The following is a 22,227-nucleotide window of genomic DNA, read 5'->3' as shown; positions in this document are numbered from 1 at the left end:
CCCCAAACCTTGTGTGACAACGGCGAGCAGAAAATCCTCTGGGTGGTAGGCGATGGGTGTGGGAAGCACAATCTGTTCCCTCTCCCCGGGTGCTACGTTCCCTCTCCATTCTCAAACCAGAGTACCTGCCAAAGAGAGCTTCTAAGAGAAGTGAGGGTCAACTTAGTCTTGAGTGATAGTGGCTCGCCTGTCATCTAGACCAACTCTAAGTAGCCACGGATTTGCTCCTGGGCTCCCGCATGATTTGTTCCAATGAAGCCTGTACTGCTCACTCTTTCCAGACATATACCTACTGATTCCCGTTTCTGGGCTTTCATGCATAAGACTTCAAAAATCTGAAGTGCCCTACCATTTCCTCCACCAATGAAACCACAGAAATAGACATGACTATTTCTGAAAAGAAAACTTGCACCAAGGAAAAAAAGGTAGCAAACTTACAAGAGTAGAAAACACAAGGCAAAACACTATCGAACAAATGTCAAAATCACGATGAAATGGATCATTTTCCTTCTTTGCATTACCCAGAATTCTGACAACAGAAGATGTAGGAGACTCACAGACAAGTAATCAGGAAAAGGTTTTGGAAAATTCTTTTAAAATAGATCTCCAGGGATGCCTGGCTGGCTCAGTTGGCGGGGCGTGCAGATCTTGATCTCCGGGTTGTGAGTTAGAGCCCCATGTTGGGTGTAGTGATTACTCTTTTTTTTTTTTAAACACTTTATTTATTTATTTATTTATTTATTTGTCAGAGAGAGAGAGAGTGCGCACAAGTAGGGGGAGCAATGGGCAGAGGGAGAAGCAGGATCCCTGCTGAGCAGGGAGCCTGACCCTGGGATCATGACCTGAGCTGAAGGTAGACACTTAACCAACTGAGCCACCCAGGCATCCCGGGTGTAGAGATCTATTAAATAAATAAACTTTAAAAAAAATTTTGTTTTTAAATCTCCCAAAATATTTTAGGCCCAGATGGATTTTTTGAATGGATTTTTTGGAACTTTTCTGGAAAAAAGGAAAAAAGAATTGTTCAAACCCTTCTAGAGAATGGAGGTAGGAATTACAAATCGCATAGTGATTTAATTCCAATGAACAGTGAAGAGAAAGGGGAAACAGAGACATTACAACAGAGGAACTTGCAAACACATGTCCTTTAAGTGATGAGGGGTCACATTCCCAGACGATCAGGTATCCCGATTGGGGGAAATTCTTCAGGATAGCACCCAGAACTCTTCCAAACTCTCAAGGCCGTTAAAAGCAAGAAATGACTGAGAAATTATCACAGACCACACTTTTTATGGGAGACATGAAAACTCACTGCTGTGTGTTATAATGAATCAGAAAGAGATCCTGAAATAGAGAACATTAATGGAAAAAAGAGTGGAAATCTACATAATGACTGAAGTTTAGTTAACAGTGAGGTTTCTCCTTTTGTGGAGCCCAACACAGGCCTTGAACTCACAACCTTGAAATCAAGACCTGTACTGAAACCAAGAGTCAAATGCTCAAATTGACTGAGTCACCCAGGTGCCCTAACGGTAAGGTTTCTTAATTTTGACAAATGCACCATGGTAATGCTAGAAACCGGGTGAGAGGCATACAGGAACTCTCTGTATTTTTACAACTGCTATGCAACCTGAAATTTCTCTAAAATTAAAAGTGTAAAGGAAAGGTTAAAGGGGGAAATGATTATGATTATACCCACGGATACAGGGGAGATTTAAAGCAAGAAGTTCTTAGAGATTTAGGGCTGTGGCTTAGGCGCTCCTGAGATTGGGAGGTGTGACTGTGCTTTACGGAACTCTGATCCATGACTTAAAGGTAGGGACTAGAGATGAAGGTGCGTAGCTTTACACACCTGGAGAGGCTTAGGAGCATAAAAGCTCCATTTGGGCTTCCCCTATTAAAGAATGAAAACTTAGGAACATCAGACCAAAATCAGTCCCAACTTAGCAACCAAACACCTAACTCGTTCTAATAAGTGTTTTCTTCTTTCTTTTTCTTCCTCTGCCAATTTTCATCAAGGCCAATGCCAAATCACTTACGAAAAGTGTAGGATTTCTGGCACGCTCATATCAAAACTGACATCTTACGGGTCCCCAGGGGGAGGACTGCGGCACTCTTCCACGCCCACCGATACCAAAAGCACCCCTGCCACGACTCCCCGACTATCAGCGCCAACCCGTTGGCTCCTACGCACACACCTGCTAGCAGAAGGCGGCTTTCACACGATAGGCTTTATCTTTTCCCACTAGCCATGCAATCCCGCTAATTACAGCCAACTCGTTTTTCACCATAATCTTTTACCACTAAGGATATAGTTGCTTGATTTCTGCCTAAAACCCACATTCCTACTACTACTGTCAGGAAAAATTGTGAAAGAACTTGAAACAAGCAAACAAGTTTTGTGAGTGTCCTTTCAATCTAACACCAAGTACGCCCTTCTGCTCCCTTGTCTCTGCAAGGATCTGTGCCATGCATGGTCACTGAGCTGTTACCCCTCTGTCAGAACAGCGAGTGATCCCTGACCACAGAAACACAAATGAATTTTGTCTGCTAAAGATACACTTGAGGGGTGCCTGGGTGACTCAGCTGGTTAAGCGTAAGACTCTTGATTTTGGCTAAGGTCATGATCTCAGGGTGGTAAGATTAAGCTCAGCCTGGGGCTCTGTGCTCCGTGGAGAGTCTGCCTGAGTTTTTCTGCCTCTTCCTAGCCCTCTGCTCCCCCTCCCCTCCACTCATGAACATACACTCTCTCTCTCTCTCTCAAAAAAAAAAAAAAAAAAAAAATCAATGTCCATCAGGTCTTAACATACCTTTTCACTATTTTAGAAAACTCTCATAAATTTCCTATGATGTCCCTTTTGGATTTAGGCCTTCCCCCCACCCCACCAACAGGTTTGGTTTTGTTTTGTTTTTAAGGAAAGATACACATTTCTTCTGTAGAGCATCCGTCAATGTCTAGGGAGTAATCTCTCACCTGGGGCCGGGATCACCCTACCAGGCTCCCAGGTCTCTGCTCATCAGTAGGGCTCATCTGCCCTGAAATTCCGAGTTGCAACCCAGCACTGCACCAGTAATAACAGGAGGGAGCATGAACCCTTTCCCATTTGGTGCTCCAGTGACTCTCGGGCAACATCCAGACTCCAAAGTGGCCACCGGACACCCTAGGGATCCTGGCCATCCTCTCTGGCCATTTCACCTAAAAAATGAGAGGCAGCATGGTTGAGATCACAGACCATGCAGCACGGATTCAAATGCTGCCCCACCATTTAATAGCCAAGGACACTCCCTTATCCTGTGACCTCTCACGTCCCTGAGCCTCAGTCCCCTCATCTGTAAAATGGGGCTAACAATAGTACCAACCTCACAGAAGTTGTGTGATGTTTAAATGACTCAGTACACATACCAGACACAGAGCTAACTCTTGAATGAAAGGTTAAACATTCTCATAGGAACGACCATACAATACCATACCTCTAACTTTCCCATTTGAGTTGATTTTCTCTTACTAGAGAGACAGGTCATTGCAGCAAGGGGAAATCTTCACATAGGTTGTTTCTAAGACAGAAACTGCTTCCTGGTTGAGTAAGAAATAAATAAACTGTGTAGCTAAGATATCTCCTGACTGAGGCTTCTGCTTTTCAGTCAATTATTTTTAGCAGAAACTTAATGATGAATTCTGTGGGCAAAGCTTATGTTGAAGATGGCAAAACGCAACCCCAGAGTGACTCAGTCAGGTGTCCAGTGTCCACATTGACCCAGAAGTGGCCAATTACGCCTCTGATATTTTTTCTGGAAGATTCTTCTTTTGTTTAATAACTGCAGATCTGGGGGTGCCTGAGTGTCTCAGTTGGTTAAGCATCTGCCTTTGGTTCAGGTCATGATCTCAGGGTCCTGGGATTGAGCCCTGGGTCTGGGCTCCCTGCTCAGTGGGGAGTCTGCTTCTCCCTCTCCATCTGGATTCCCCCCCATTTGTGTTCTGTCTCTCTCTGTCTCAAATAAATAAGTAAAATCCTACTTGTGATCTGTCTCTGTCAAAGAAATAAATAAAATTGTAAAAAATTTTAAAAATTAAAAATTAAAAAAAATTTTAAAAACTACAAATCTTTGACTGTTTCCCTTGACTTTTTAGTCAATACTACATACTATCTCCATCTGCCCAAATCACCACTCTCTCATTTCAGAACCTCAGGGAGCACCCTGATGCCAGGCACACTGTTGCTGAACTGCAGGCTGGCACTGTGGGTCACGGCTATCCGTAGCCCAAGCCTGTCCTGCCACGGGCCTCGCCACATGCCTGTCATCCTTCTCTCCTCAGACCACGCTCCCTCACCAACTTCTCTGCTCACCCCTGCCTCTGGGATGCTTGCGGTGCTGTCTCCAGGCCCCAGGCTATCCCCTTCCTTTCTAACAATCCTGTGTCTTCCATCTTTAACTCAAACCAAACACAGACAGCTCTTCCAGAAAAGACAGTGGGCCAGAGGTAGGCAGGAGGAACAGATGGTACAATCATACTTTTTTTATTTTAAATTTTTTTTTAAGATTTTATTTATTTATTTGAAAGACAGAGATCACAAGTAGGCAGAGAGGCAGGCAGAGACAGAGAGGGAAGCAGGCTTCCCGCTGAGCAGACAGCCCGATGTGGGGCTCGATCCCAGGACCCTGGGATCATGACCTGAGCCGAAGGCAGAGGCTTAACCCACTGAGCCACCCAGGCGCCCCTACAATCATGCTTTTATCTTCTCTACTCGCAACACTTCTGACACCAACCTCAGGGGAGACAGCCCCACGCCAACCCAGTCTCCCACTCTCCAGACACCAACTGGGTGCCCAAGGAGTCATCTCATTTCTGACACTAACTACCCAGGGTGAGCAAGGACACCACAGGTCCAGGGCACGGTCTCGCAAAATGGCGCCCCGCCCCCCCAAGTTTGGATGCTAGCCTACGTCCCAGGCTGTCACCTGTACTGAAAGGCCAACTGGCTATAAAATCAGCATTCCCTTGACCCCGTCGTCAAGTCTGATAACTTGCTAGAGCAGCTCATAGAACTCAGGGAAACACATTTAAGGAACATCCAGATGTAAAGGGTGAGAGGTGTGGAAGGGTCCCGAGAGCAGAAGCCTCTGCCTCAAGCTTTTGGGGTGCAGCACGTGGAGGCGTCCACGGACCACAAGCTCTCTGGAGCCTGGAGTTTAGGATTTTGTTTTTTAATGGAGACTTCATCATGTAGGTTATTGAGTCAAGATTGGTTATTGACTCAGTCAGCATTGTCTTTTCCTTCCAGGGATGATGAGGGTGGGGAGGAAAGTCCCATGCTTCTAGTCATGGCTTGTTCTCTCTGATGACCAGCCCCTACCCTGAAGGCATCCAGGACATCCCCCAACCCCCCACCTCCCGCCAGGAGTCAGTCACCTCCTTAGAACAAAGGACACTCCCAGGACCTTCCAAGGGGTTGAGGAGCTCTGCGTCCGAAGCCAGGGTCAAAGACCAAGTATTAGAGCCAGAGATGCTCCCTAACCACCCCATCACTCTGGAAATTGCTAGGGTTTTAGGAGCTCTGTGTCCAAGGAGCAGAGTCCAAATATAGATTTCTTATTAGGTCACAGAGGGTTAGCAACTAAGGCAGGTTTTCAGCGTAAGTGGAAAAAGAGCAAAGCAGCAGACTGAGCCACACAGTGAGAATCAACAGCCTGGGAGCTGGGGCCAAGAGGGGGACACCAACCATTTCAGCACTGACCCTGGGAACACAGATCATGTTGCTGTCATCGGTCATTAAGGTGGGGAACTCTCCTTTCTATGGAATGTGTTCTGGTTGAGAACTGGGTGATGGACGGCAGGTCTGTGCGTTGGGGTCAAGAGTCTACTTCAGAGGGGGCAGAGCTCTGTCTTTACAATCCAGTGAGATACCCCATCACCCACTAAATGTTCCTTTTCCAAGTACACCAAGCACTTTGGTTATTCTTCTAGGGAATTTTATTGTACTGGTATACACTGTGTTTTTTCCTTCATCTAGCTAGGATTCTGTGAAGAAGGAGACTACGTTTTTGCTTCTTTGGCCCCATCAATGAAAAATCTACTTAGCTGTGAGTGATAGAAAAGGGATCATGGCAGTTTGAGAAATAGATGTTAATTTTCTTCATGTAACAGGATGTCTGGAGGTAGGTGACCTGGGGGAGTTATTTGACTACAACCTGGGTTCTTTCTATCTTTGTTTCTTATCAACCTTAGCATCTTGACCTTTGGTGACCTCAGGGTCACCAAAGGGCTGCTGTACCTCCAACCATCATAACTGTGTTCCAGGCCAACAGTTTCTCTCCTAACCAGGAAAGCAAAAGATCCTCTGAAGGTCCAAGAAGAAGGTATCCAGTTGTATTTCATTAGGCAGAGCACTGGCTCAGGGCCATCGCTAGACCAACTGTTAGCCAAGAGGATCAAGATCATGGGTCATTTTGAGACTCGGGACAGGCTTCCTCTGCCATGACTTGGAATCGATTTTGTCAAACTATAACTCTGAATTTTACTTCTGGGGACAGGAGCCTGCCTGTTCTGAGATCAAATTATCTCCACAGCTATGCGTCCAGTGTGACAGCTAACATTAACAGCTTACTGAATATCAGCCATGGTTCTCAAGCCGTTACACGAGTTCCCGTGTCACCCTCACAACGACTCTCTGCAGGTCAACGCTATGATTAATCCTGTCTTAGAGAAGACAGAAATGGAGGTACACAAAAGAGCAAATTCTCAAGCCTACCGACCTCATGGGCCACAGAACCAAGAACAGAACCCAGGCCAAGTGACTGGAGAGGTGGTGTTTCTATCAGCTTCGTACCCCCAACTCTCCGCTAGGGGGCAGAGGGCAGAGGGACCCATAAAGCCAGTTGAATGAATGAATGAATGAATAAGTGAATGACGAATGAATCCTTTTCCCAGAAGAAGCTCTCAGCCATGAGGGGCTTCCCATGCTGTTTGAAGTCCCTGTTCTCTATCCGTCTTCTTAACGGGGTCAGAGTGTTATTACACGAAGTGGATTTATGTCAGTTCATTGTGCTCTGGGTGGGGGAGAACAAAAAAAATCTTGACTCTTCTTGCAGGGTTTCCTGCACAACAGAAATGAGGCAAAAGAAGCCTGCAGAGGTCTGAGCTTTATCAGCAGACTGGAGTAAAAAACTGTACATACGTGCGTGCCGTGAGCCAAGAAATGAACGAAATGCAAAGCACGTCCTGACTTCAGCTGAATCCTTGAATGTTCTAGTAGCGTGTCCCAGGGTCCCGCTGGAAAAGGAGGGAAGAGAGGACGCAGGGTCAGCCGAGATCAGAGAACCCGAGTTTGCAGATACTGTCCCGGCACAGAGCGAACTCAGAAGCTACCAAGCAATCCTGCCAAACATCTCGATATTTTGTCTAGCCGGTGCGAACATCCCGACTGGGAAGAAGTGATTGAATTGCTCTGGTTTCATGTGGAGACTTGGCCTGGCGGCAGATGGACCGCAGTCTTCTTGAGAACTCCCAGAAAACACTCAGACACTGCCTGGAAATGGAGACCCAGGGCCCCGTGGTTCAGTTTGATACATACAAATGAACATGCGGTGAATTTCTTCTCCTGAAGGGGTTGCCAGGCTTAGCAAATGGAAACCCATGATGCCCAGTTGAATTCGAATGTCAGATAAACAGTGAATGAAGTTTAGAAGTATGTCCCCCAAATGCATTCCTTTTTTTTTTTTTTTTTTTTTTTGCAAATGCAGAAAGCCAGATGCACACAGCTGAAACAACCCAACGGTCTCAATCCTACTTCAGCGTCAATGACTTTCTGTGAAGACAAAAGAACAAGGCAGTTCAGGGGTCGTGATATTCAGCACGGTCTGGGTACCCCCATGAGGTTGGTCGGGTCCTCACTCCATTTCAAAGATGTGGAGGAAACATGGCTAGACAGGGGCACAGCCCCAGCTTCCAACTGGGATGTTTAGAGTCCATGCCCGGGGCTGAACCCCCTCCAACCTCATTTCTGTTCACTCCCCTGCGGGGCAAGTTATGCCGTGAGCATTGACCCCAGGCGGTGGCTGGCATCTGTACAGGCAAACGGGTACCCACAAGAGGTATCTGCAACAGAGTCGTGAGAACAAACCAGTAGGTATGTGGGACGCACCTCATCTCAGCCACTGCGCCAGCGAGGAGGGGCCCAGCAGGTGCACCCAAGGACCGCAGTGCACCCGAGCGGGCTCTGGGCAACTGCTTCCCCCCCGCCACCTCAAATAATTTTAACTTCTTGCAATCCACCTACAGCCAGGAAAACACTCAATTGTTCGCACCCCACACATTCTTCCTGTTAAAAAAGGAGGGTGCCCTGGAGAGCGTTATTCAACCCAGGAAGCAGAATGCAGAACCCAGCTCTGGACCCATGTGTGTGTCTACACACCCAGGTGTGTAGACACCTGCATCGCCCTTCTTGGGGTTTCGTGGCACAAGTGCACCCCCTCGCTTCGAGGAAGGGCCACTGAGGTTGGCCCGTGGAACGGGGTTATCTCCCTGTCTGATAAGGACGCACAGAGAGCTCCCGAAGGAGGAGGCCCACCTTGGGGCCGAGATTAACTCTGAGAGCCAAGCTGGGAGGAGTGAGCTATTCTGGGCGTCTGATAAGGACAGGATTTTCCATTTTCTCAGTGTGAGCAGAAGCCGGGCCCCAGGTTGGAAAGCCCTCGTACTCACCCATTGTTTCTCCCTTGATTCGGTGGCGTCCAGACCGAATTCTGTTACCCTCATTCAAAAGCCAGGTGGAGATGGGACAGCGTCTTGTCTCTGCCTGCCCATCGCGGGGAGGCGTGGAAACCCACCTTCGCTGAGCACGTCCTGGGCGTCATTTGTCTGAGGCATCCTCCTGCCTCCTCAGGACGCCCTCCTACAGGGTGCATGGGACGTCCTGAAGCAGTATATACCCACCACCCCCCACCCACCCCATCCACAGTTCAGGCCCTGCTGAAGGGGGAGAGCAGCCCCGGGCTTCTCTAAGTGCTTCGGAAAGCAGGTTGGAGCACCCTGTGCCCCACCCACACAGGGGTCCTGGGAGAGCCTGGAAACAGGAGGAAGTTTGTGGGGGCGGGGGGAGATCGTGAGAGGAGCCAGCTAGTGGACCCAGCGGCTTCTGAATGCACTCGTAGGTTGGGGGTGGGGAGGGAGGGCGCCTGCTTTCCAGGTTAGCAAATCGGGGTCCTGAAAGCAAACAACATTCTCCCGGCAAGGCTACACCCCCACCAAGATCTCTCTGTTTCCATCCTTCCCAGCCCCCCAGGTTGAGTTCTGTGCACCTAGTTTATCCCGCCAGCCGTCGTGGCCTTGTTTTCGGTCCCTGGAATATGCCAGATGAATTCGCTGCCCAGAGACAGCTGTTCCCTCGGCCTTGAACACTCTGGCCCAGATAGTTCAGCACATTTACCTCCAGTCCTTGGAGCATCACTGCCATTGTGGCCTCCTCGACGAGCCTTCCAGAAGCATCTATATTAAGGCACCAAAACACCCTCAGTCTCTCCACCCCCCACTTTTTTTTTTTTTAGAAATTTTTTTTTTAAGATTTTATTTATTTATCAGAGAGAGAGCAAGCACAGGCAGACAGAATGGCAGGCCTGGGTGGCTCAGTTGGTTGAGTGGCTGCCTTCAGCTCAGGTCATGATCCCAGCGTCCTGGGATTGAGTCCCGCATCCGGCTCCTTGCTCGGCGGGGAGCCTGCTTCTCCACCCCCCACTTTTATCCACAGTGTGCTTCGCTATCTGAAATCATTCTGGTCATTTATTTTATTGCATTGCTTATTTACTGTCTTTCCTCATCCCTCCACTAGAACACAGCTGGAAGGGAGCTGGTCTGGTCTGTCTTGTCATCACGGTGTCCTCGGCCCCTTGATTCCGCCCCAGTCCTGTGAAATCAGCCCACAACCTAAGCATCCATGGTGATGGAGATGCGGGAGCGGACAGGTTAGCTGCCAACTTGGAAGGCAAAGAGCCGCCTTTCACCATCAGAACATGACACAGAGACAGGCAAGCGGTGATCGGGGCTCTCGGGAGAGACCTGCTGGAGCACAGGGTGCAATCCGGGAGGCTGGGCCCAGGAGTACCAGGGGCATCCAGGAAGGAAGGAGCCATTGCAGCAGAGAACCACCTCCAACATAGAGAGGGACAGGAAGGTCACTGTCTCGGAAGGTCAGAGTGAGGAGGCTCGATGGCTAGAGGAAAAGTGGGTCCCCCAGGTACAGCGACTTGAACTTGGAAGCCTGAACCAATGTGCACACTCTGTCCCGTATCCACCAGTGGATTTTTCCTCCCCTTCTCTCTCTAGTCCAGGCCAGATCCACCCAGCTGCCCCGGGCTCTGGAGACACGGGCTGCCTGTGAGGTAAGTGCTCTTTTCTGTTTTAGGCTGAGTAGGAGCGGAGCAACTACTAAAAAGAAAGAAGTTCACGGTGACCAGGAATGCCCTTTCTGCAGTGCAAACGTACCCTGCCCCAGACATCACTCTCGGCAGCTCTATCTGACCCACATCTGTGTCCTGCTCCTTGGAGCACCTGATACACACACCCCAGGCCCTGCAGCACGGACAGCCCCATGAAAAAGCAATAACCCTTCGGGGCTGTTTTCCTTGCAGGGGTGATACCTCTACTCTGCCTACTACTACCTCTCTTCCCAAAGAGATTTTTCTTCTGTTCAATCCAGTCTGCCTTCTCTTTGTGTGTAGTAGCGTCTCATTGCTGAGCTCCAGGGGCTCAGAACAACCAGAAAGGACTATCTCAGGGCTGCAGAAGTCAGATGTCCAGGATGGTTTCCCTGGACCAAAATAAAAGCCTCAGCAGAGGGGCTCCTGGGTGGCTCAGTGGGTTAAGCTTCTGCATTTGACTTAGGTCATGATCCCAGGGTCCTGGGATCAAGCCCCACATCAGGCTCTCTGCTCAGCAGGAAGCCTGCTTCCTCCTCTCTCTCTGTCTGCCTCTCTGCCGACGTGTGATCTCTGTCTGTCAAATAAATAAATAAAATCTTAAAAAAAAAAAAAAAAGAAAGAAAGAAAGAAAGCCTCAGCAGAACCACACTGCTTCCAAGGACTCTAAGGGAGAATCCATGTCCTTGCCCTCTCCAGGTTCTAGAAGGTTCTGAAGTCCTCAGCTAATGTCCCTTGCATCCATAATAACACCCCCAACCTCTGTTTCTGTTGTCACATCTTTCCTAGCCCTCCTGTTTCCCTCTCCCTGCCTCTCACTCTTCTTCCTTCTTTAAGGACCCTTGTGATTACATGGGGCATATCTGAATACGCCAAGATAAATGGAGCTCAAAATCCCTAATCCCAGCTGCAAAATCTCTTTAACTACAGGAAGTCACATATTCACATGTTCCTGAGACTTGGTCTTGGACATCTTGAAGGAGGTCATTGTACTCCCTGCCACCCACTTTAAACTAAGAGCAGTGTTTTAATTTTAAAATGACGACGACAACAACAAAAAACCCCGATTCTCCCACATTTTGCTCTTTGCCCATCTCTGCATCAGCAACCCCACTGCTGGGCTTAGAGAACACCTCCACTTTATGAGGGACCTCCCTGTTGGTGTGCAAGTACCTTCTTCTAAGAGCTTAGAACACAGTAGGGATATCAACATATTAATCGTCATGTCATTCAGATTCATCTTTTAAGGGAGCGGCTTCTGGGGATTATCCCATCCCAGAAAAATAACGATGTGTTTCTTTTATCTGTTTTCCAGGAAATGAGATTTCCTCATCTCCCCAGTGCTCTCCCGTGGTCAAAATAGCTCTCAAGGTCAATGGGGTGCCTGGGTGGCTCAGAGGGTTAAGCCTCTGCCTTCAGCGCAGGTCATGATCTCAGGGTCCTGGGATCGAGCCCCGCATTGGGCTCTCTGCTTAGTGAGAGCCTGCTTCCTCCTCCTCTCTCTCTGCCTGCCTCTCTGCCTACTTGTGATCTCTATCAAATAAATAAATAAAATCTTTAAAAAAAAATAGCTCTCAAGGTCAAAACACTTGTCACCCCAGATCTCCTATTTTCCTCTGTCACTGCAGTGGAATTGGAAAACAGCCACCACCCCCGTATGCATCAGCATTTTTCTGACATGCAAGAGTGATGCAAAGAATCACAGCGTTTAGGCCTGGAAGCCACCGTATGGATCGTACATTTAATCAGTTTCGTGTTCCAGAGGAGCAAATGGAAACGCACGCAGAGAGGGGGTCTTCCCCAACACCAAGCTACTACGTGAGTCTTCTGCTTTTAAAATCCCCTCCTCCAGGAGAAATAGTCCAAATCCCGATCCTCTTATTTTTTTCCCCCCACCATTCTCGCCCTCAACCCTTTGGTAATTTTTTTTTCCCCCTAAGCTTCCCTGCCCTGTTTGCAAAGGCCAAGCCTTCCACACGGGCTAGCTGCGACCCGGGCGACCCTGGCGGATGCCTGGCCCGCAGAGCCCCGCCCTGCACCCAGCTGTGAAATTCCTCCGTCCCAGACCACATTCCTTGGCAAGCGTGGAGGCGGGGAAACCGGAAGGTGAACGTCCCTCTCCCTCTCCTTCCACGCAGACACAGTCTGAGGGGGAGTCGGGAGGCCTTTCTGTCGTGTTTCCTCGGTCACAGCCACAGAGAGCCCCGTCGCAGGCCGGGACAGGTGTTTGCAGGCCCCGAGCCTTCCGAACCAATCGCTGCGGCCGCAGGAAAGCGATCGGCCAATGAGTGCGCGAGGGGGCGGAGCTTCCCAGACTTGCTAACTCCCAGCGGAGCTCAGCCCTGGAGCTCTGAGAAAAGCCCGTTTCCCAAAGGAACTTCCCGCTGCATAAAGGCAGGGAGAGGAAGAGAAATAGAAGCCAAGCGTGTTGCAGCCAACCAGCCCCACCTGCCTCCCAACGACCACTGTACCCCCAGGGCCTAAACGGGCTACGCAAGTTCCTGGCCAAAAGACGAGTCTATGCAACCATATATTGTATCTTCAATAATATAACTTTTTTTTTTTTAAGATTTCATTTATTCATTTGACAGAGATCACAAGTAGGCAGAGAGGCAGGCAGAGAGAGAGAGAGAGAGAGAGAGAGGAGGAAGCAGGCTCCCCGCTGAGCAGAGAGCCCGACGCGGGGCTCGATCCCAGGACCCTGGGACCATGACCCGAGCCGAAGGCAGAGGCTTTAACCCACTGAGCCACCCAGGCACCCCTAACTTTTTTTTTTTTTTTAAGCGCAGAATTGATTTTGAGAGACCTCCAAATGCACCAAAACTCCTATTACAAAAACCACTTAGAATAGCCCTATCCCTATAGACCCAGAGGGCTGCACGATCTTCTAAGAACTTTTCCCAGATTTTAACCCTAAATTCATTAGGGCAAAAGAGAAGGGCAGTCGCGGGTCCGAATGGCTTTTGGCAGCATTTAGAAATGCTTCTCTCACCTTTGAAGCATTAACAAGGTTCGTTTTGATTTAGAATTGCTTCTAGAATTGTTTTGATTTAGAATTAGAATTGGCCGCAAGAGGGACGGGTCAAGATATATTCCGACAATGGGTTTGGATGAAACCGTTTTTAGACTGCCTGTAGATTTGGGGGCGGGGAGTAACAAAAATGAATTTTATCAAGTTTGAGGGTTTTAAGTTTTCCAGGTTCATAGAGTTTTGTTTTGATTTTGTTTTTGTTTCTTTTTTAAATTTTCCATAACTAATTTGTATATGTGTTTCTTTCCTGGATTTGGAGTATTAGGACAGACATAAAAAGCCACTGCATTTTAGCAACAAAAGTGTGTAAATATGGAATTGAAGCACAGATAGTTAAAAGGTTTGAGGTGTAATTCACTTTGAAAGGTTTTGATTTTAGAGGGCTGTTAAAAACTGCCATTTATGCTTTAAAAATAAAAGATAAAAATTTTGATTTTTTTTTTTAAGTTAGAATGTTAGGGCTTTAAAAGGACTCTGTGAACAGGTTCATCTTTTTGTATTGCAAATGAGAAGCCTGAAATGAAGGAAGAGCTCCCCAACACTTGGCCCAAAGCTCTCACCATCCTAATATATGCCTTCCCTCCTCTGGGAGGCATTTTCTCTGGGAAACACCTTCATAAGGAAGTCAGGGGATGCCTGGGTGGCACAGCTGGTTAAACATCCATAAGAAAGTCAGTCCTCACTCCCGGGATAACCTGAGCTAAAAGCTTGATGTAGTTTTTCTCTAACACACTGAGCACACCTCCTACCAGTGACTTTGTAGAAACACAAAGGAGTCCTCGGGCAGGACATCTGAACTCTGGTCCCCAGTGGAATCTCAGACAATCCACACAGAGATTTTCTAACATTAAATGTTCCTCTAATGGTTCTACCTTCCCCCTTCACAGGCAGTGGTCCCTGGGCTTTTGGTGAAGGCATATGGTTGCCAGGCCAGTGGGGATGGAGTCTTTGGTGGTCCCAGGATCCACAGCAAGAACGCTGTCACCCCTGCCGTGTCCTCGGGGATCATGAGCTCAGGGACACAGAAGCGGGCCTGGAGCAGATGGCTGGGGCCCAGCGTCCGGCAGATGGTTTGATCAGGGAGGTCAGGGAAGAAGGGCACATGAGGGCAAGCCTTCTGGACATGTGAGGGCTCGCTCTGTGCTGGGAAGGAAGCCAAAGAGGCAGGATATGTATCCTGTTGGGAGTGGAAGGAGGGTCAGGGCTGTGACTTTGTCTGCGTGCCCAGCCAAGGTGTGGGGCTGGGCAGGGAGGGGAGCAGGATTGTCCCTGGAGACCTGGGACCTGTGGTGGAGATGAGGGAGAGGGAGGCAGTCTTCAGGACCTAGGCCAACGGAAGCAGGCGGAAGCAAGGATCATAGGAAGCAAAAGCTGAGAGATGAATTTCCCATCTTATGTGACTCCCCATGTCTTTGACCATGTTTCCCTACATTATGGATGAATTGTGCCCCTCCTAAAAAAAGATATTTTGAAGTCTTAACCTCCAGGACCACTGAAGTGACCTTATCTAGAAATGGGGTTGTTGCAGGTGTAACGGGCAAAGACGAGGTCAGTCTAGAGTAAGGTTAAGGGCCCTTAACCCAGGATCACTGGGGTCCATATGAGAAGAGGGGAGTGTGGACACGGACTCACACAGAGAACAGGGGAAGATACAGACACAGAGGGAAGACAGTGTGTGAAGACACGGGCAGAGGTTGGAGTGATACCATCTCATGTCAAGGCAAGCCTGGGGCCACCAAAAGCTGGAAGAGACAAGAAAGATCTTTTGCTTGAGGCTTCAGAGGGAGCACAGCCCTGCTGATGCCCTGAATTTGGACTCCCGGGCTCCAGAGGTGTGACACAATTTATTTCTGTCATGTCAAGGCCCCAGCTTCTCATACTCTGTTAGGAAAGCCCTGAGAAATAAATGCACACAGCTTCTATGATTTGCCGTCTCTGCCAGTTAAAGGAGAGAGAAACAGAAGCAAGATGTTTGGAACTGGCTTTTTAACTAATGGGCCAACATCTACCCAGACATCCGCTGTCCCCAAACGGCTCTGCCCTCCGCCAGCTCTGATGCCAGAACCCTTGGGTGGGGAGAGAGAACGGAGCTCGCAATATCGATTTCCCTGAAGAGGTCTCTCCTGCTCAAATCTCTTCTCTCCTCTGCTCTCTTAATCCTTTCATACTCTCAAAGTCATGGAAAGACTCTAATGTTGCAGAACACATTCTCAGAAATTCCTGATGAATACCCACCGAGGGCGATTTGTCACCTCCGTTTGTAAGTTTGTGTCTGCTCTATCTTGGTGCTTCAACAAGACTTTTTTTTTTTTTTTAAGGTACAATTTAAAAACAACAGAAGCTTGCAAATATGATCAAGGGATGAGAATCTGTTAAAACAACAACAACAACAACAAAGAGATTTGAAAAGAAACCAAACATGACTTCTGGAAGTAGATGTATAATAATTGGAATTTAAAATGTGACGGACATGCAACGGGGTAAGGCTCTGATGTCTCAGGAAGGGATCTGACAACAATTCTGTAGGTCAAAAGAGATGATGCTTTATTTCCCTCTGAGGTAATGGTCTGGGGCAGTTCTGCTCCCAGGGCAAGCAGTGGGGTGGGGGTGGTTGTCATTCAGGGACACAGGTTCCTTCCATCTTGTTGCTCAGCTCACTGCCACCTCCCCAGGCCATTACCCTTATCGGGCCACAAGCACAAGTGACAGGATGGTTTTGTTCCCCCTTGATTCTTTTTAGAGCATCGCTTTTGTAAAATATAAGAAGAGGAGAGGGAGGAGGAGGAAGAGGGGGAAGAAAAAAAGAATGACCAGAATGCTCGGGTATTGTGAGAGGGCTGAATTGTTCTAAATATCTAAGTGCTTTTCAATTTTTTAACTAATCCCACTCCAAAGCAGCAACAGTTTATGCACCTGCCGTGTTCTGCAAACAACTCTTCGAACACCATCGTCCCAGCTGCCAAGAGGGAGAAGAAGTATGGGACAGACACACTGTGTGGTGAGTGATGCCCACCACCTTCACTCACATCTACTGAAGACTTGGTCCCACGGCCATGTCCAGCCACAAAGGAGGTCGGGAAAGGCCATATGGCTGAAGAGCCCTGGGTCCCTCTACAATCCTACTGATACAGAAGGAGAGAATGAACGACTGTGCCCCGCTGCTCACCTCCATCCCGAATGAATTACAAAGCACCAGGACAGAGGCATCCCATCTCGGTGAACTGAAAAGGAGAACCAAAGAAGTGACCCGGAAGACCCTCCAGAGACAAAGAAATGGGAAAATAAAAGATGTGCTCTGAGTCCTGGGAAGGTCCAATAGAATAGGGAAGAGAGAATATTTAAAACATTGGAGACCAAGACTTTTCTAGAATTGTTGACATTCACCATCGCTCAGAGCGGTGAATCACGATGCAGGACCCTGCGTTGGGCCCTGTTGTGAAGGCTTTCTTTCTTTCTTTTTTTCTTTTTTTTTTAAGATTTTATTTATTTATTTGACAGGCAGAGATCACAAGTTTGCAGAGAGGCAGGCAGAGAGAGAGGGGGAAGCAGGCTCCCCGCAGAGCAGAAAGCCCAATGCGGGGCTCCATCCCAGGACTCTAGGATCCTGACCTGAGCTGAAGGCAGAGGCTTTAACCCACTGAGCCACCCAGGTGCCCCGTGAAGGCTTTCTTTAGCAACACATGCCCATATGGAAGGCATGGTCATCATCACCCTTTTACCGGTGATGGAGACAGGAGGCACAGAGAGGGCAAGTGACTTGCCCGATGTCACACAGAGGGCACGGACCAGAGCTAGGTTTCCAGCCTCTTATCACAATACTCTCCTACATTATCCCCCAGAATATCTGTCCTGTTTTAATTACAACCACAAAGGCAACGATTTAAAAAGTAAACACGTTAAACTGTTTGATTTAGGGGCGCCTGGGTGGCTCAGTGGGTTAAGCCTCTGCCTTCGGCTCAGGTCATGATCCCAGGGTCCTGGGATCGAGCCCCGCATCGGGCTCTCTGCTCAGCAGGGAGCCTGCTTCCCCCCTCTCTCTGCCTGCCTCTCTGCCTACTTGTGATCTCTCTCTGTCAAATAAATAAATAAAAATCTTTTAAAAAAAACTGTTTGATTTATATTTAATAATTTAAAAAGTTTCTCTAAGTCAATCGACCTAAAAGACTCCAACCTGAATATTAAATTCACACTACCTGGAAATATGGTAGAATTGGTGTTTATTTCCAGAACACCCCTCCCTCCACCCCGCCAAAATCCACCCTGAAAATGATAATAAACAAGAAAAAGAGGGAGAAAACCCTTTCTTTACAGTGAAACTGGTTAGTGGTTTAGTCCCACACCGCAGACTCTGGACACTACATGTTCTCATCCAGCTGTAAGGGAGACCACGGGCCAGGCCACGTGTGTGCTATTCTCTGGGACCACAGGAAAATACCACTTTCTGTGGCCCAAAAGGTGTTTCAAGACACCTTCGCATACCAGAGAGATGGAAACACCCTAGTTCCCCTGTTCTCGCTGCTTCTCAGGGCAGCTCCCCACTCTACAAGAGCCAGGCGGCAGGATAAGGGCAAGGCTCCCAGTCCAAAGTCTAACCAAGAAGCTGGGCAACCCCAGGCAAATTCTGTACCTCTCTGAACCCAGTGCTCTATCTCTCTGTAAATGAGAGGCCTAATCTGCAGGGGCCGTTTTCAGATCTTTCTGTCCTTACACACCCGGATTCCAGAGGGCACCCAGACAGGGAGAAGAGAATCAGCCTCTGTGGCTGAATCAGAGGGTTGGGGCCAGAATCCTGCCCACCTGGCCTTTCTGTCCCTTCGCATAGAACTGCTGACAATTCTCAGACTCCTCAGAGCAGTTTGAAAACCCTGTTTCTGTGATTTCTGACCTCCTTTCCAGCTATAATAGCTGATGAGAATATTCCCTCAGAAGCCAGACAATACATACTGGCCTCTGCTCTACTCTTTGGAAAAAAGAATGCAAGGAGATTGGAGATGGGGAGGGGAACGAGGGACAGGAGGGGGAGGGGAAGGAGAGGAAATGGAGGAGGGGAGGGAGGAGGAGGGAAAGGAGGAAGGGGAGGAGGAGGAGGGAAAGGAGGAAGGGGAGGGGGAGGAGGGAAAGGAGGAAGGGGAGGAGGAGAGAAGGGGAGGGGGAGGAGGGAAAGGAGGAAGGGGAGGAGGAGAGAAGGGGAGGGAGGAGGGAAAGGAGGAAGGGGAGGAGGAGGAGGGAAAGGAGGAAGGGGAGGAGGAGAGAAGGGGAGGAGGAGGAGGGAAAGGAGGAAGGGGAGGAGGAGGAGGGAAAGGAGGAAGGGGAGGAGGAGAGAAGGGGAGGGGGAGGAGGGAACGGAGGAAGGGGAGGAGGAGAGAAGGGGAGGAGGAGGAGGGAAAGGAGGAAGGGGAGGAGGAGGAAGGAATGGAGGAAGGGGAGGAGGAGGAGGGAAAGGAGGAAGGGGAGGAGGAGGAGGGAAAGGAGGAAGGGGAGGAGGAGAGAAGGGGAGGAGGAGGAGGGAAAGGAGGAAGGGGAGGAGGAGGAGGGAAAGGAGGAAGGGGAGGAGGAGAGAAGGGGAGGGGGAGGAGGGTACAGAGGAAGGGGAGGAGGAGGAGGGAAAGGAGGAAGGGGAGGAGGAGAGAAGGGGAGGAGGAGGAGGGAAAGGAGGAGGGGGAGGAGGAGGAGGGAAAGGAGGAAGGGGAGGAGGAGAGAAGGGGAGGGGGAGGAGGGTACGGAGGAAGGGGAGGAGGAGGAGGGTACGGAGGAAGGGGAGGAGGAGGAGGGAAAGGAGGAAGGGGAGGAGGAGAGAAGGGGAGGAGGAGGAGGGAAAGGAGGAAGGGGAGGAAGAGGAGGGAAAGGAGGAAGGGGAGGAGGAGAGAAGGGGAGGGGGAGGAGGGAACGGAGGAAGGGGAGGAGGAGGAGGGTACGGAGGAAGGGGAGGAGGAGGAGGGAAAGGAGGAAGGGGAGGAGGAGAGAAGGGGAGGGAGGAGGGAAAGGAGGAAGAGGAGGAGGAGGAGGGAACGGAGGAAGGGGAGGAGGAGGAGGGAAAGGAGGAAGGGGAGGAGGAGAGAAGGGGAGGGAGGAGGGAAAGGAGGAAGGGGAGGGGGAGGAGGGAAAGGAGGAAGGGGAGGAGGAGAGAAGGGGAGGGGGAGGAGGGAAAGGAGGAAGGGGAGGAGGAGGAGGGAAAGGAGGAAGGGGAGGAGGAGAGAAGGGGAGGAGGAGGAGGGAAAGGAGGAGGGGGAGGAGGAGGAGGGAAAGGAGGAAGGGGAGGAGGAGAGAAGGGGAGGGGGAGGAGGGAAAGGAGGAAGGGGAGGAGGAGGAGGGAAAGGAGGAAGGGGAGGAGGAGAGAAGGGGAGGGGGAGGAGGGAAAGGAGGAAGGGGAGGAGGAGGAGGGAAAGGAGGAAGGGGAGGAGGAGAGAAGGGGAGGGGGAGGAGGGAACGGAGGAAGGGGAGGAGGAGGAGGGTACGGAGGAAGGGGAGGAGGAGGAGGGAAAGGAGGAAGGGGAGGAGGAGAGAAGGGGAGGGAGGAGGGAAAGGAGGAAGAGGAGGAGGAGGAGGGAACGGAGGAAGGGGAGGAGGAGGAGGGAAAGGAGGAAGGGGAGGAGGAGAGAAGGGGAGGGAGGAGGGAAAGGAGGAAGGGGAGGGGGAGGAGGGAAAGGAGGAAGGGGAGGAGGAGAGAAGGGGAGGGGGAGGAGGGAAAGGAGGAAGGGGAGGAGGAGGAGGGAAAGGAGGAAGGGGAGGAGGAGAGAAGGGGAGGAGGAGGAGGGAAAGGAGGAGGGGGAGGAGGAGGAGGGAAAGGAGGAAGGGGAGGAGGAGAGAAGGGGAGGGGGAGGAGGGTACGAGGAAGGGGAGGAGGAGGAGGGTACGGAGGAAGGGGAGGAGGAGGAGGGAAAGGAGGAAGGGGAGGAGGAGAGAAGGGGAGGAGGAGGAGGGAAAGGAGGAAGGGGAGGAAGAGGAGGGAAAGGAGGAAGGGGAGGAGGAGAGAAGGGGAGGGGGAGGAGGGAACGGAGGAAGGGGAGGAGGAGGAGGGTACGGAGGAAGGGGAGGAGGAGGAGGGAAAGGAGGAAGGGGAGGAGGAGAGAAGGGGAGGGAGGAGGGAAAGGAGGAAGAGGAGGAGGAGGAGGGAACGGAGGAAGGGGAGGAGGAGGAGGGAAAGGAGGAAGGGGAGGAGGAGAGAAGGGGAGGGAGGAGGGAAAGGAGGAAGGGGAGGGGGAGGAGGGAAAGGAGGAAGGGGAGGAGGAGAGAAGGGGAGGGGGAGGAGGGAAAGGAGGAAGGGGAGGAGGAGGAGGGAAAGGAGGAAGGGGAGGAGGAGAGAAGGGGAGGAGGAGGGAAGGGGAGGGAGGAAGAAACAGCAAAGGGAGCTCTCCAACAAGAGCTACAAGTCATTTTCAGGCTTGAGCCCAAACAAGATCTGACAGCAGCCTTGGCGTAGTGAATAATTAACATGAGGTAACTAAACAAGACATTCATTAACAAGAATTATGTCGCCATCTCCCTTTTATGCCCCATCCTATTAAAATGTCTTGCGAAGAAAGAAGCGGTTCGGGGGCGGCAGGTGTCGCCTGGGGAACAGGCGCGGGGGAAGCCAAGAGCCCCATCCCTCTGAGGCAGGTTGGGGTCACAGCTCTGGCTCGGACCAGACAAACATGTCAGCGTCTCGTTTCTTCCACCTGGAAATTTATCTCAGCCCTCTGGGTAAGCACATCTGAAGAATCCCAGGAAATGGAAACATGGAACAAGAACAGAAAGCCTCTTTTGTCCCGAGGGCAACAAAATAAAAAGGGCTGCTTCTTTTTTATTTATTTATTTTTTTTTTCGGGCCCTAAGACAAGAATTACTCACTCGAAGCCCTCAAGCTGACATTTTCACGAGAAAACAAATTTGGGTGATTTCATTTACTGCTTGCAAACACTGAATGACCTGGAGGGAGAGCTAAAAGGGATTTGCACAGACGCCTCCCCTCCGCGCCCCAGACCCACAGAAGTTGGCTCCTCCCTGTCTTTCCTTCTTTCCCTAAGGGGTGCCTAGGATGTCTCCTATTTATTTATTTGGGGGTAATTTGGGGGGTGAGTATTGCGTCTATGTGCTGTGTGTGTTTTTCCTCGATGTCAGTAGCAAAGTAATTCTTACACTGAACGGGCACGGAGGGCTGTTAGGACACTGAGTGACCTGCAGGGACAGCTAAACACATTTGCACGGACAGATGCAGCAGAGACCAGCCCCCAGCTCCACCTCGGAGGCACAGTCCCTTCCCAGAGTGCCTGGATCCCCTGCCGGAGCCCATCACCCTCCCCCACCTCCGGTCACAAGGGGTGCCTCTCATCACCTGTCCCTGTCACCTGTGCTGTTCTCCACTCTGATTTCCATGCTCACTGCTCCTACTCAAATCCAGGATCTCACTCATTCTCAGAGCACCACTACTGTACCCGACTTTGAGGGAAAAAACCCTGCCCAGGAAAGACTGACACTGCATTTTCCTAAAGTTCAGATGTGCTGGTTTATACTTGCTGGAAAGAGTTCTTGGTGCATCTGGGTGGTTCAGTCTGTGAGGGGAGGCTTTCAGCTCTTGGTTTGAGCTCAGGTCATGATCACAGATCCCTTTGGGTTCTGTGCTCTGTGGGATGGTAGGGAGTTGGTTTGGGATTTTCTCTCCCCCTGTGACTCTCCCCACCCTACATACCCTCTCTCTCTCTCTCTCTCTCGAAAGTTCTTTCAAGACTAATGTATACTTAGAAAACTAAAGGATTTATTGCCCTGCACCTATGTAAAAAGGAAACTATATATTAGATTAACTGATC

The 22,227-nt window shown here is 50.1% G+C and overlaps 1 pseudogene; it reads right to left on the bottom strand.

Moving 5' to 3' along the window:
- Positions 1-12,391: 12,391 nt before the first annotated feature.
- Positions 12,392-20,748, bottom strand: LOC116577900 (annotated as a pseudogene).
- Positions 20,749-22,227: the final 1,479 nt, after the last annotated feature.

Source organism: Mustela erminea, chromosome 18 (assembly GCF_009829155.1).
Source record: "Mustela erminea isolate mMusErm1 chromosome 18, mMusErm1.Pri, whole genome shotgun sequence".
NCBI classification, from domain to species: Eukaryota; Metazoa; Chordata; class Mammalia; order Carnivora; family Mustelidae; genus Mustela; species Mustela erminea.
This window is presented reverse-complemented; position numbering and strand designations above follow the sequence as displayed.